The sequence below is a fragment of the Apteryx rowi genome, unplaced genomic scaffold (genome assembly GCF_003343035.1).
Source record: "Apteryx rowi isolate R43461 unplaced genomic scaffold, aptRow1 scaffold_4, whole genome shotgun sequence".
Lineage (NCBI taxonomy): Eukaryota > Metazoa > Chordata > Aves > Apterygiformes > Apterygidae > Apteryx > Apteryx rowi.
This window is the reverse complement of record NW_020450529.1, coordinates 5,657,688-5,673,135: the sequence shown is the minus strand read 5'-3', so window position 1 is coordinate 5,673,135 and position 15,448 is coordinate 5,657,688. Positions and strand designations below refer to the sequence as shown.

The following is a 15,448-nucleotide window of genomic DNA, read 5'->3' as shown; positions in this document are numbered from 1 at the left end:
GTAGGAAACTGTGCAGGCTGAGATTTGTCAAGTTGTACTTGTGCTTGCTTGGATAATTACCGTGCATGCTCAACCGCTCTCATCAAGGGGAAGTCTCATCCTCAAACACTTCTTCGGAGAACAGACCCAAGACATTCAGTAACTTTGCCAAATTATCCTTCGCGAAACATGCAGCCCCTGAAGCATGTGTATATCTCAGACTGCTCAAAATGCTTCACAGTACAGAGCCTTAGCGCTTTTAATTGTATATACCATACCCGAGATCATCGAACCAGTAGCACTGTCACACGTATGATACATTACTGTATGGCCAATGTCCCTAATTATTCTTGAGTTATTTTTTCCAGTAGATCTACAAAATTACCAGAATAAGTCTCAAAACGTTTACCAGTCAACAAACTCAGCACAACAGACATAAGCTTGGCCCTCACAAATAAAGAGGCTAAGGAAAATATATTTATTTGTAGAAAGTGTCCTTTCCTATAACTGTCAAATAGATTACAACTGCATTTCGTTCCTCGCATTGCACCCTGGGATCTAGACATTTAACTAGCACACACACACATGACAGTCCTGGATTAATCATAAATAGGGTATATTTTTAAGTGCATTAATTATGTAACAGATGCTTCCAGGATTCCAATGGAGGTAATTTTTAAAATCCCAGTGTACAGTTTTATGACTCTCTGCCATTTCAAGGTTGTTCTTAATTTGAGCTCAACACTACACTTACTTAAAACCAAGTGGTAATCTACCATTGCCTGATTTTTTTAAATCGTTCAATGCAGGCTGATATATGAGTGCTGTTTTGTTAGCTTCTGACATCCTGGGTTCTCATGGAGGTCCCTCCCATTTCCTTACCGCCACGACAGGGTTTGGGTGACGAGCCACACGAACGTAAGGTTTCTGCACTCGTCTTCTCGCACCAACACTAATTTCTCCCATTATGAAACCTCAGGTCCCTCCTGCACATCCCCACGCACAAGACGGTGCATTCAGGGAACACGACGCATACGGGGCTCCCGACCAGTACAACACGGCAGAGTCGGCTTGGACAGCCAAACTCAGCTGCCAACAGCCATGGGCAACTTCACCAACTAAATCTAGAGCTCGTACAGGACCTCCCGACTACACCGCTACAGCCTTAGGTGCTAGCTAGCACGCGCTGGTCTCCAGCATGGATGGGACAGCAGAGATCTCAGGAGGCTTCAGTGGGCTGCACCGAAGCTCCAGCCAGGCTCCAGCAGGCCCCGGGGCAGGAGCATCGCAGCCTAGATGTCTTGGATGAGAAGCTTTGCTTTTCTCTCCATCTTTGCACATCGCACAATTCTTGGATCAGGTCACAGGTCTTCTCACAGAGCTTCATCTCTGCTTCCGTCTTTGACGCTTAATTTGTACTGACTCGGAGGGGGCATTTTCCCAGACGCTCGCTGTGCGTGCAGGCCGGTAAGCGGGAGGGCCTATATCCCGATACCATTGCGCTGGCTTTGCTGAACAAACTCTCAAACTGGTCTAGAAGGAGAGAGGAAAACAGAGGAGCACAAGGAGCAATTAACCCTGCAGGCAGATACGTTCTCGCCACGTAGGAACAAACGGAAGCTCACCCTCACGCAAGGCAAGTTTGTTATTTAGGAGCCTGTACAATTGCACAGGCAGCACAGGAGATCTATCGCCGCAGCCATCACTCAGCGAAGAAACCAGGCTGAAGGCAGTATTGGCCAAAGACTGCACTTCTGCCTCAAAAGGACTGCTTCACCCGGACGTCTTTCAAACTGCACGCAGCACTGGTGAGATGCTGTGACTCACGTCAGGCATGAAACGAGGAGGAAGAGAAAGGTGGATAATCATTATTTTATTCTGTCTGCTATTCCTTTCCAAAAAGAAAAAGAAATAATAATTAAAAGCAAGGGTTAGTGCTTTGATGCCTCGCTTCATAGACTCCACATTCAAATTCCTGAGCAAGACAATGCAAAAACAGGTAGTAAAAGGGCTGTCGGCTGAAGCAGCCAGACAGCTTTGTGCAACACCAGGGAGGCCCCGCGACAGACAGCTGGCTCATGGTCTCGCTTCCCCCAGACGCGTCTCGACGCGGCAAGCATCGCTGGCACCGCATGACCCCGCGTTCGCAACGGGCTGCGCCGAGCACGGCGGGGCTGGCGAAGACCACGGCGCCCCAGCTCCAGCAATCGCAGCGGGCGAGCGAGGCCGAAGGCTTGACAGGCGCCTGGCATCTCCTCGTGCGCCGGCTACGGCCGGCCAACGTCACCCCACCTCATTTACGCCCCGTCAGCAACACACCCGTTATGCAGAAGGGCTAGAAGAAAGTCGGAGACATCTGACAGCACCGTGCGTTGGCTGTTAATGCCTCCTAAAACAACAACAACCTACCAATCCCTTTCAATTCGTGCATATGGACRGTCTGCACCGTTAGCAACTGAGCGATCGCTCAAGAGAGCGAAGTCGTCACAGACAAGGAGATCCCCCCTTGCTCGGCATTGCTCAGCTCGCCRGGAGCAACGGGGCCCTCGAGCCGCGCGGCCGGCCCACGGCGTCTCAGGAATGCACCAGCCCGTGCCAAACTGCGGCGTGACTTCACCCCCATAATCCCCACGCCACGTGCGAACGCCAGCGCTACGCCAGGTTATCAGCGAGGTGATAACGCTCACACGCCGTACCTGCTTGGCACGACTCGAACGAAGCTCCCTCGGGGCTCCTAGCGTTTCGCTTCCTGTTAACGTGCACCTGCACCAATTTCAAAAGCAATAAAAGCATAAACCGTATTTAAAGCTTTACTCAAAAACCCAATACAAGCCTGAGTGAACCTAACACTGCATTAACGACCATATATACTAGTCGCCGAACACCTGGCATTTTCAACCAGTCTTCGCACCAGACAAAGAGGAGGGTGTTTTGCATGATTATCAGTGCATGGGTATCGGGACCGAGTCTGAATCACAGTAACTAACACTGGGAGTCACACGCCCAAGCCACCTTCCAAGCCACAAGCACCAAACATATATGTTCCTACACTAACGCATGGAGAGTGAATAGTCAGATCTTTACTTGGTGTAAGCCAGCATCATGCCATTGAGCTCTGATTATATATTTCCCCATCAATTTCTGTTCGTTAACTCAAAAGTTAGTTAACAGGTTGGATATATGGTTGTATTAAAGTTTTATGTGCAGCTTTATTTGCTTATCACACAGATAAGTTATTAAAAAAAGGCAATAGCAACTAGTAACTCAGATATTTCTCAATGCCCTTATCAAAAACACCCAACCTTGGATCAGCTGAGCACTTACTGCTAACAAGAAAGAAGAAAACTTGAAGAAAAGAAAAAGCGATGCYGGGTTCTTAAGCAAATTCACATTAGTGACCTCAGTGACTGGCACTAACAGAGCACTGTTAAGGAAGCAAATACAAAACCGCRCTTGCATTAGCTGTCTCTGCCTCAACACTATCAACAGGTATCCCTAGAAACCCACTGCAGAGCAGCCCGTGCAAGAGGAGCAGCAGAGGGGTGGCGGAAAGGCTGAAAGGAAACACAAGACAAAGAGGGTTTGTGCCCTTTATGGGCCCAAAATGTGGTGGAGCTGTGTTCCTTAGGAAAGTGTTTTTTCCATCTCCATTCCTTGGAAGTCTTCAGTCCGTTACTACCACCTTTCAGCCAGACCATCAGCGACCCGGTCCTCCGCTCACCGTGGGGCTCCTCTCCCCTTTTCCRCCCAGCTCACGTGGTGCAAGCTCTTCCCGCTGCTCCGAGCACGCGTGTGCACATCCCAAACGCACCTCCGGGCGAAGGGCGCTACATCCCGCTAGCTCACCCCAAAGATGGGAAGGAGAGCCAGAGACCCCAAGCTACTCTCTCCTCAGAGCGCCGCAGGACAAAGGGCCAGGAAACACAGGGCTTTGGTTAAGGTTAAGCATGCCTCTCGTCCGCACAGAAGCGGCAGAGTGGATCCGGGCAGAAAGCCTGAGAGCAGAGCCTTTGGCCAAGGTGTCACCTTATAGCTAAGCTCACCAGGAGGCCAGCGGCTTCTCAAGGTGGTGGTCCTCTCCCCCTCCTCGCGTTGGCCCCGTCATTCATCCGACCTCCAAAGAGTCAAACCAGGATGCTCAACCGGCAGAAAACATTTTTTCCTGCTCAAGTTTGTTTTCTGCTGGGTTAGCTCCCCGAGTTGCCGCGCTCGCTGGTCAGACGGGAGTCAGCGGAAGTGCAGGGAAGCGACGGGAACAGCGCTCGGGAGCAGACAGCAAGAAGCAGGCAGGTCTGCTCCAGCAGCAGCCACCGCCTCCACCTATTTAGCTACAACTGAACCAAATCCTCACTACGTGCAGCACCGAGCACTGTCAGTCTGTACAAGCAGCGTCGCCCTTCATCTGAGAAAACTTCTGAGAAGATAAAGGCTTTGCAAAGCGACCACTCTCGCTTAGTCACGGCRGAGCGCGGCAATGGGTTCGCAGAACAACCTGCGTCGTCCTCCTCGCTCTGCTGAGAGCATCCGCCAGGCAGAGGTTGACACACGTAGGTGATTCAACACCACGAACAGAAACATCCGGATGTGCTGGTTTTAAAAGGTGGGTTATATCCTATGCCGGTTTTATTTTTCCAGGGAAATTTTCTGCTCTGTATGCCCTTCCCATTGCGATTTACCTGTAGTGTTACGCGGAAGCCACGTCCCACCTTGGAAGGCTGGCTGCAACCAGACAAGTAGACACTGCTTCCAACACAGGCAGGTTTTGGTTGTTTGGGGGGTTTTTTTGACCTATGAAAAATGCTAGTTGAAAACCTCTGCGTTATTTTAAATTGACGGGGCAATAAGCATAATAACTTCCACTCCCTCCTTGTGCTTGTGGCATAAAGTGAAAAAGAAAACGGGGGGGAGGGGGGAAATCTTCCCACCAGAATGTAAATATTTGTGTGTAGCAAGAACAAAGTATTTCCATAAAGCTTTCAATAAGGGATGACTGCAGGCCAAATTTTACCCTTAGATACAGGCACATAACTCTAGCTAGAGTTACTCAGAGCTGCCCAAGTTTATGCCGAGGCCAAATCAAGCATATTACATTCCCATACAGAAAGACTGTGCATTCAGGAACCATGGCCAGACTTACAGTTCTTTCTCAAAAGTCAGGCGAGATTTGCTTCAAATCAGTGAAGAACTTTTGAAATGAGTCAAAACTGCAGGATTTGCTGCAATACTCGCTGCAAAAGAGGATGTGAGAACTGGCAAGTAAGCGGTGTTTACTCACTGTGCCACCTAATTCTGGAAACTCGAGACAAGATCCCGCGTTTGAACACGACTCCGAAGGGTGGTGGGAAGATCCTGGCCACGGTACAAAGCCGCCCATGGGGCAAAAGCGGCAGCATCCATCCGAAGAGGGTCCCGCAGCTCGCGACCCAAGGGTATGCAAGGAAAACCCTCCACCGCGTGTGCCTGGAGCCGAGGATACGGACCTCTGCGGGCAAAGCTTCAGAGGAGGGAAAGCCGTGTTCCAAAAATCACGCGCTACTTCAGTTAATGACACAGATTTACACTGGGTGTTAGCCCATTCCGCTAAAAAAAGCCAGCCAGCTTTTTTTTTTTCCTGGTGAAAACTGTCCTTTATAGAGACTATTAATATCCTCCTTATTTCAGTTTAAAGCTATACTTCTCTTCCCTGTTCTCCCACTAACTTAACCTGCAAAATTAGACCTAATATATCTTTTATCTGCATCTTTTGTCTTAATTTCTTTCCTCCTGCTAATGTCTTGTCATGCATATTGTTTTGCAGAGGAACCGCTACATGGAGCACATAGTTTAGATTTGCTACAATATTAACATTTTTAAGCAGAAAATAAAAGGAGATTCCTAGTTTATACTAAACAGCTCCTCTGATTCAGGTCTCATGTAATTAGCTTTGTGTTGCACAAACTAATAACTTAAATAAAACACCCTGCTATAAACAGCCACCTCAAATAGCTGCAAAAATATTCCTCGTGATCAGACACCAGTAAAGACAAACAGCACTGCAGGGCCACTGCCAGGAGATTATGCTGAAACAAATGCATTTTTATTYTTCCCTTTAAATTACAAAAGATTATCATTTTACTCAGCAATGCCCCTTATTAAATTGAAACTCTACATCAGAATTAAATATGTCCTATCTACTCAAAATGAAGTGTATTATTTATCACTAATATTTAATGACAAAAACCTGATAACTTTCTCTGATTATACCACCGATTTCCTCCAGTCATGCATCATTGGTTCTGTTGGTCATTAGCATTATCACAGTGCATAAACTCTGGCTTATGCAGCAAGTTTGATAACAGAGCCAGAAGCCTGTATCTACTATTTTGCAGTTTCTTCAGGTTTACCAGTTTACCTCTCTCTGAGTGTGCCTCAATCTAATGGAATCTATTATAATCCCTAAAAATCCTAGTTAATAAATTTCCATTTCCATACAACATGCTTCTGCATGAAAAGAATTCCTAAGCAAATATAAAGCACTCACTAAAAAGCCAGTCTTCCACTTAAACTGGCCAAGTACTCTTTTCCGGAAAGACCATATTCTGGCCAATCTGAAAAATAAATAGGAAATATCTAGTCTTCTCTGACTGTTTAATGCTAGGAATATGCTAGATTGTCTTAAAATATTTTAGTTTAATTCACAGGTAATGTTCCATTCCAAATTTTATGAAATGGTATTTTTTTGAGTGCTGCAGATACTGTTTTTATAGCAATGAAGGGAGAGAGAAAAAAAAACAGAACAAATGTACATGTTATAATATCTACTAAAATATACCAAGATGAGTTTCTCCCATTCTCAGTCAAACCCCGTAACTGAATTGATGGATTAAAAAGATTTCCTGAATAAGACAGCCATTCTTTACACTACTGGCCCTCAAAAACTAAAACGGGTTAGCCAGGGAATAACTTTAAAATACTTGCACAACCTGAAATCACATTGCATACTTTTAACATTCCTCTTGCAAAGCCTTTTTAGTACTAATTTATCACTGAAAAATACATTTTCACTTTTTCAGAAGTACAATGCAGAAGCTTTAAGAAACCTAATATACATTACCTGAACATAAATGCACAAGCATATAATTTAAAACTAACAAAAACAATTTACTACAAACTATTTCAGAGACCCCTTCTCCCAGCACTCACTTTAATTCAATAGCAACAGGATCGGGCCCTTGACACGACTCTTAAAAAAAAAAAGCCACCAGAGATGTTATCACCTTATTATTGCAAAATGTACTGAGAAAAATCTCTCCTCTAAATCTGCTAAGGTAGATATAGGCTATGATGTTCTATACAAACATCTAGATAGTTTTTTATTTTATGGGGCCTGCGTGAATATTCAGAGATTTTATTCTCAGGGACAAAATGTTTTTTGTTTTTTTAAACTCAGTCTACCCAAGGAAGCTTCTGTGATTTCAGCAGAGGGTTTAGGGGGCTTTTGCCACATAAAGGAAACAAAATCTGGCTGCCTCATATAGCATGCACTGAACTGCACCTATTTATGAATTTCACCCACGGTGGGCAGGGGAGGAAATAATCTACAGTTCACCGATCAGCCGAGTTTGCATGATGCTGTCGGAAGGAGCCCTGCTGGAGAAGTGGAGCAGTTATGAAAGCACAACGTATCAATACTAACGCAATTGTTGCTACTGTATTATGCTATTTGCCAGGCAGAATTCATATCACTCAGGGAAAATTTCAGTCCGGGTTAAGTTTCGGAATTGCTCGCTGCAATATTAGAAGTAGGGGCCATTCTGCAAGGAACGGCAGGAAACCTGCGAGAAACCTGACAAGGAAACGCCAAATTCCGCGCTCCCTGTCGAGGCAAAAACATGGGAGAAAGGCAGGAGGGTCAGTGCGGGATGCAGGAGCGCCCACGCAGGTGCTTCCCGCACTCTCCCAGCCAGGGCTCCCGAACTCGATCCTTCAGAAACAAAACTGCGACAAGTATTTCCACTGTTCTCCGATGCCCATCGGGGCACGCRCCCTCTCCTCAACCTACTTCCGACCTTCCTGAGCACTCCCCAACGCCAAAAGCCTCGCCAACGGCATCCTTCCCCGGGTTTGTCCATTCCCTGCCGGCTCCCGCCTGCAAACCCCCAGAAGGAGCCGCTCTCCAGGAGCCACCAGGAAGCCCCCCGAGCTCCGAGTCCCCCGAACAGCTCTCCACGACACACTGCACTGACGCTGCTTTTAAGAGGATTTCTGCAACAGGAGAAAAGTAGGATTTACACCATCGATTTCAATGGAATTTTTTCTTCCTACTGCAAGCCTAAGATGTGGGAACTGGGTTGGATGAAYTAAGCGAGTTGCCTGACCAGCGAGCAAAAATTTGTCATAAGGTTCACAGAAGATAGAGTTCATGACTCACCGTCAGCTAGCTTACTATTACAACATAAAAGCTATTATTAAAAAAAAAAGAGAGAGAGAGACAGAGCACCAAGATGAACACTTCAAGAAGGTTTTAACTTCTTAATCCCAAATAGGCCACTCATGAAATAAGGTTTGCAAGGAACACAGCTGACAAAAGTCATAAAAGACAGCCTTGTAATTGRAACACTATTAGAATATCGCATTTTAGTCGCAAGAAAACCTATTCTCCTACCCTGCCATTCCCAAACCTTCTTTGGAAGGCTGCTCCCACCCATCTCACCGCCGAGCTCTCTGCTAGCAGAGAGAGAAATGTAAACTTGGTATTCACTCTACTTCATTAATAAGATGCTTTTAAAAATTGACACTGTTTCCTAAAGAAATATCAGTTAATTACTTAATCCTTCTTAATGGAATGATTAACACCCTTTCAGCAAACAAGGCAGTGATGATTTAATGTTATACTGCACGTTTCACTACGGAACTGGCAAAATTAATACGGCTCCCCTCTCTCCCGCTGCAACCACTCATTTCTTTACCATCAGTTACATTTTTCACTTCTGCAGAGCGGCCTCTGCCACCGGCAGCCCGGCCGAGAAAAAGACTCAAACACGCAAAAATCGGCATTGCTGTTATCCCGCCGCGAAGCCAAGGACCGAGCCCCAGACAGGAGCGCGCGTTCGGTGGGAAGCGAAGGTGGCCGCGGGAGTGACGGTGCCACGAAGATAAAGGTGAAACGCGGGAGGGGGCAGCGACTCCGGCAGCGCCCCGGGAGCACAAAACGGGACGGGCAGCCGCTCCAACGGGCGGCGAGGCAAGGGCGTCTTCATCCGGGCACGGACAGCTCTAGAGCGGTTAAGACCCCTTTTTGGGGAAGAATAAAGGGAAATTCAGGGCTACGATATTTGCAACGAGCCAAACCGCGCTCCTCCGTTAATTATACCTGCAACTGCTTCGCCGGACCGGGACTTCTGCATCGATTTTTGCGATCAGATGTTTCGCTGCCGCTCTGAGCGCACAACCAATCCCCCTCACCATTTTATCTCCCTTTATCACCATCTTTTTAATAGAGACATGACATTCTACTTACTGCTCCGCTCCCTCTATTTATCTCTCTCTTAACAACACTTTGGCATCATCGGCTCCGCTATCTAAATCAGCAATAGTGCATGTCTGGTCACATAAAACTGGGAAGGGTTTCCCGAGATGCCTTGGGAAGCCCGAGCACTCTAGTGCACCCATGTGCTAATACGCTTCACCTGCTAATTAATGAATAAACAGCTCGGGAGAGGAGCTGGGAGCGGGATCCCAAGGAGAATACCGTGGGGAGCCCGCGGGAAGACACCGGACCCTGCCGGGTAGCAGCAACATGCCGAGACCGACGGGGGGTCGCGGGCAGCCAGCGCGGGCGCTCGTACTGCGGGAAACGCCTTCACACGTCTTCCAAAATTTGGGAGGAGGGGGCAGGAATCGTAAGGCCTTTCTGTCTGAAAAATCAATTAAATCAGCAGTGGCAACAGACCCTGCRGCACGGTGCTCCGGGCCATTTCATCTGCAGTCGGACCCGCAGAGGAGAGTTGACTTAAAGATCACACGTCTGACGCTGTCACGCTGCGAATACCRTAAAACATTAGTCCTTTGCAGGAGATGCCTGTGTTTTCAGGGTTTACACCTGAATTAACAGCAGTTCTAAACTAACTTATTGAGGAAATAGGCACTTCTAATAAAAACACAGCAGCGACAAGCATTGTGCAGAGAGACCGATTAACGGTAAACAATACACTTGAGGATCATCTGAATAAAACGCTTTATGTATTCGTATTACTTTCCGAGACCATTCCAACTGAACGGGAAACGGGGAGGGGAAAAAAAGCCTACAATTAGTTGTAGAAGAGCACTCCCAGAAACCCTGTAACATATCAGGTATATGTAAATATTTTATGATACGGGTTCCATTTCAGTAGACCTGTCAAGATATTTACAGGGCTTGACAGTATTTCTGTCTTTAATTACATTTTCACACACATACTTTAATGTAATTTAAMTAGATTATTAGTTGTCAGAATATAGTATAAATTTTGTTTACGATTTAGTTACTTTAAGTACTTACATCGAGGAAACTCATTTAACCCCCTGACTGAGTAGCATTAAGTGTTGAGATGAGACTTCTAAAGAGCTTCTACTGCCCTTTGCACTCTCGCAATAATCTTAAATTACTACAACTTAATTGCAATTTCAAGGCACTAAAATGGAGATGTTTTAAAAACAGCATAGGGCGGGTYAACAAAAGGAGAAAAATTATTTAGTCCTCCTCAGGTACCAGATGCTCTGTAGAGAGAGAAACTGATTTTGCCCCGGCTCTTCTGTTTTCTCCTGTTTAGCAGGATACTCCCTTCGTTTTCAGGATGGGACCGAACAAAAAGTTAATCGAGATTGTTCTGGATTCTTGCCACACACAAACTGCCATTATACACAAGTCTGTTCACTTGCATGCATGGAAGAGACCGGTGCCAGGAGAGCAGAAAGACAAAACCCTAGAGCGCATTTGCAGAGAAGTCTGCACGCTAATAGAGCCAGCAGCTTCTGTAACTTGGTAGGTCCAACGCATAAGTGAGAAAAAGGACACATGCTAGAGACATCCCAAACAACAAATATCCGAGCTCCTAAAAATGGGACAGCTTATTTAATCTTCAGCACAAAATCTCTCTTTTTTTTTTTTTATTTTCCTCCTCCTTTTAATTAAAACATGACAGAGTTCCCACAATTAAGTTTTTCTCTACTGGCTGTATGGGTTATTCCGCCCTGGCTTTCCCCCCATACGATACCGGCATCCCCTCGTAACCCGCTGCAGCTGCAGTCACTAAGGCAGCGATAGCTGCAGGAATCAAACGACACGGGAGGCTGTGAGAGCAGGAGGCTGCGAGCAGGGTTTCTGCCAGTGCAAAGGAAAGCGACTCTAGCAAACACCAAATCTTGAGATTTCCTATTGCAACAAGACATTTTATAAGGATTTGGCCAAGGGAAGAACAATGGGAATCACAATTTAAGCGCCGCCGTGCCTTCAGCATAGCTAAGGACTTACGCACGTCTTCAAACGCATGAAGCCAAGGACTCCGAGCCCGGCCGCGCTTTTCTAAGCGCACGAGCAAAGTTTTGCTGCCAGGACCTCTACGAACAGTTGCAAACGCGCCACTGATCTCTAGCGCAGGGCGTTTATAAGCCCTGCTCCGCACACGCTTTTTGGCTCCCGCTGCACATCATCCCCCTGCTAAACCGCTCGCCGGGTGTGAAAACACACGGGGGGAGGGGGGGGGGGGGGGGGGGGGAGAAAAAGAAAAGAAAGAGAGGGAGAAGACTCAAAGTTTCGGTTACACGAGTTAGCGACACAGGCTCGCGGGGCAGCTGCCGCAGCACGGGGCCACCCGCGTCCCCCCGGGACCGTCCCCGCYGCGGGCTCCGGCCTCGCCCCCAGCAGCCAGCGGCGCTCGAGGAATAATTACCACGCGCCCTTTAATTCAAACGCACGCTCGCGCGGCGGCGCCGGACGGACAGACGGACGGACGGCACGCGGGTGCCCCCGAGCCGAGCCGAGCCGAGGCGGCCGCGCGGCCGGGCCCCGTCCTGCTCCCCCCGACGCCTCGACCCTCCCGCAGGCCTGCCCAGGCCCGCACAAAAGCCCTTCCTCGGAGAAGGAACCCGGCTACCTGCGGGGGAAAACCTCGCCGCATCGTCTCCCACCCCGTCTCGGCTGCATTAAAAGGGGGAAAAAAAAAAAAAAAGAAAAAAAAAAGAAATTCAGCTCAGTGCCTCGAAGTTGCAATTAAATCGTAGTAATTTAAGATTATCRCAAGAGCAAAGGGCAGTGGCAGCTCTTCGGCAGACTCCTCTCACCACTTAATGCTCCTCAGTCTTGGGGTTAAATGAGCTTCTTTAGTATAAGTACCTTAAAGCAAGTGAATCGTAAACAAAATTTATACTATTTTCTGACAGCATATAATCTATTTAAATTTATTAAAGCTTCTCTGAGAAAATTTAAGATGACAGAAGTATCATTATGTCCTATAAATAACCGGACAGCCTTGCAGAAATAACTGTATTTTACATACATATTCTACATATGTGTGTGCATATGTTATTTCATTTGATATACAAATAGATCCTCAAAAGGCATTTCACAAAAGGAATTACATTATCCAGTTCAATCTCTCAATATAAATGACCACAAGCAGTAAGAACATTAAATGCTAGGCTATATTCCTTAAATTTAGCTTTTTACTACCACCCTTTTCCCTAATTTTTACAGTACCATAAAACAAGAATAATTCCGGAGCCAAAATGTTTACAGTATTTCATACCAAAGATGATAATGCAAATTTAAGCTCTTAAAAAAAGGTGAACCTCTCCAACAGAAAAGCATATTGSAGCCTCTGCTGAGTAATAAAGTCCAATGCATAATTCTTTGCTCAACTTTCCTGTTCCTTCTCTTAACGGTATAAAAACTGGCTGAGTTACTATTACCAGTGGAACAGATTTAAACAGAAAAATGTTTATAGTTGTTAAAAAACATTACCCATTACCCAAAATGGCTTAATAGCATACATGTGCATGTTTAACACACATACTTTTTATTGTCTAATTAAAGTATATGCCATAAAAAAAACTACAGGCTTTATAATAAGTTATGCAGTATGGTTATGAAACCTTACCTTATAAAAAGTATAAGGTACTTATTGTGTGATCTGCACTGCTAATTAAAGAAATACTTATATGAAAAGGTTTGGGATTTTTTAATTCTTCAGTACATGTGTACTTGGTCTGCCTCCTGCTTAATATACATTAGGGTAATAGCCTTTTTCCTTAGATATTTTTTAATAGAGATGTCCATTGTTTTAGAATGCTTTAAATAAATGAAATAGGTAGCATATTTGTAGAGTTTGCAGTGAAGTGTTTGAACACAAATATGAAAGTGTCAAGCAACAAAAATAACCTAACTTGCACTGGTTAAGTTTGATTAATACTTGTATCTGATATGTTTACTAAAGCAAAACCTAGTATCAATTAATATCCCTTACTACCATTTCCACTGAAAAAAGCTACACAGTAATTGAATCTAATTTAGCTATGAAGTCAAGTTACACATAGTTTTACAAAAATCTTGATATATCAAAAATAAGATGCCCTCCTAACTGGCTGGTAATATGTTTTTAAAAAAAAGAAAGATGTTAGAAGTCTTGTAAACTCTAGGAACTCAGTCATATAAAATACAATGCTTTACCACAACTAAACTCTTCTACTATACATCATTACAGCACTTACATACAGAGGAAAGAAAAAAAAAAATCCATGTTTCCTTACAATTCAGAGATCCAGAAATAAAAGCTGAATTCCACAGAACTTTTACGCTGTTTTCATTATACTAGTGAAACACCTTCTCCTCTGCATCTCTAGACAGCATAAATAAAATCAAATCCTAAGTCACTCTGAAAGCGTATACACCGCTCTCCAAATCACTATCACTCAAAAAAAAAAAAAAAAAAAAAAAAAAAAAAAAAAAAAAAAAAAAAAAAAAAAAAAAAAACAACCCATGCACAACAACTAACTTTGCAGTCAAAATCTTAAGCAAGAGAAAACCTTGTTTGAAATAGTAGTTATTTTTCTCAAAGTTATCCTTTGGTTTCACAACAAAGCTCGGCATTTGTAATGGTCCATTTCTGCATAAGTGAACATATAGCCTTGCTGCCTGATCGAACAGTCCAGAGCTTTCAGTGAGGCAGCTCCTGACAACAGCCCAGCAGCAGCTTTGTTTGATCTCTCCTGCCTTCCTTAATCTGGGTTGTCAAGGTTCACTTGTTGGAGGCTGTTTACTTTACTTTTTCCAAAAAAAAAAAAAAAAAAAGTGATTTTTTTTCTGTCTCTCATACAATGACTAATCCAAAGACTAAGGGGGAAGAATGCTGCCAATGCAAGATGTTAAAGCTACAATACCTTTTTGCAATGAGATTTTAGCCGACACCTTTTGAATGGTTACTAGCGGAGAGCTTCCTCCCCCAGTCCCCTGGTCCATTCAGTACAACTGTGAGATAGTTTAAATAAAATGTGCAGAGGAAAAGATTGCGAGGAGAGAAATTGAAACCAGTAGTCCTGATTTCCCCTTCTCCCAAATTTAGCTGCAAAGATGCAGAGCACCTCCTTGCATGCACTTACTTCTCTGGCAACTCAAATTACTTCAAAACCCCTCAAATTAGGAAAATAAAAAAGCAGGAGCTTCTCAGCAGTAACAGAAACTGTAAATTAATATTATGTCTAGTGAAATGCCTATTTTCCCTCCACCAAAATTAAAGCAAACCGTGGATTAACAGCACAAGAAGCAAGTTTCTTCGACGACGTACTTGAAAGTTTGTCTAATTAAGAGACTGTCATTAGTGACAGTAACATTTTGTTAAAACAGGTAAAAGTTCAGAAAAACTATATGGACAGGAAACACAGCTCAGAGATTTTTTTTTAATACTTATAGCCATTCAGTCCTCTAGAAATCAGAAGGCTACATTGTGTAGACAACACGCTACAAACAGCACATATACATTACTCATTCAAAGAACAGTTACTAAAAATGAAACCTTAAACTTCTGAGCACCGAAGTTGGGCTCCTCTAAAGAAGTGGCATTCAGAGCGCTTGCAGGCAGCGTATACCTTTGGTAGGTACGTTACGTCTGAATAACTGATGCTGACCGCCTTTTGGTGAAACCGGGGAAAAAAAAAAGAAAGAAAGAAAGAAAGAAAGAAAAAAAAAAAAGAAGAAGTAATCGCACTCGCTTTAGTTCACTCAAAGCAAAAACCACGCAATTAAAATCATTAGAGCGAAGGCGCCGAGCGCGGCCACGCTCCAAGCGGCGCGCTCCGCAGCCAGCCCGGCACTGGGATCCGCGCACGGCGGCTTGGAAACCATCCCCGGCCCCGGGCGGGCGGGGGCAGCTCGCCGCGCTGGTCCGCGCCGCTCCGCCGCCGCGCTCCTTTTACTATTTATTTTTTTAAAGGGAGGAAAGAAAAAGAAAAAAAAAGC

General features: G+C 45.1%; 1 protein-coding gene across 9 annotated transcripts in view; it reads right to left on the bottom strand.

The window, feature by feature from the left end:
• FOXP1 (forkhead box P1) overlaps window positions 1-15,367 on the bottom strand; it is a 381,192-nt gene extending 365,825 nt beyond the window's left edge. For 8 of the 9 annotated variants that reach the window (XM_026074865.1, XM_026074881.1, XM_026074883.1 and 5 more), the window contains exon 1: window positions 15,006-15,367. The gene's annotated coding sequence lies outside the window, so the exon portion shown is untranslated. The remainder of the gene's footprint in view (window positions 1-15,005) is intronic. The other variant, XM_026074868.1, reaches the window with a different exon arrangement.
• Window positions 15,368-15,448: the final 81 nt, after the last annotated feature.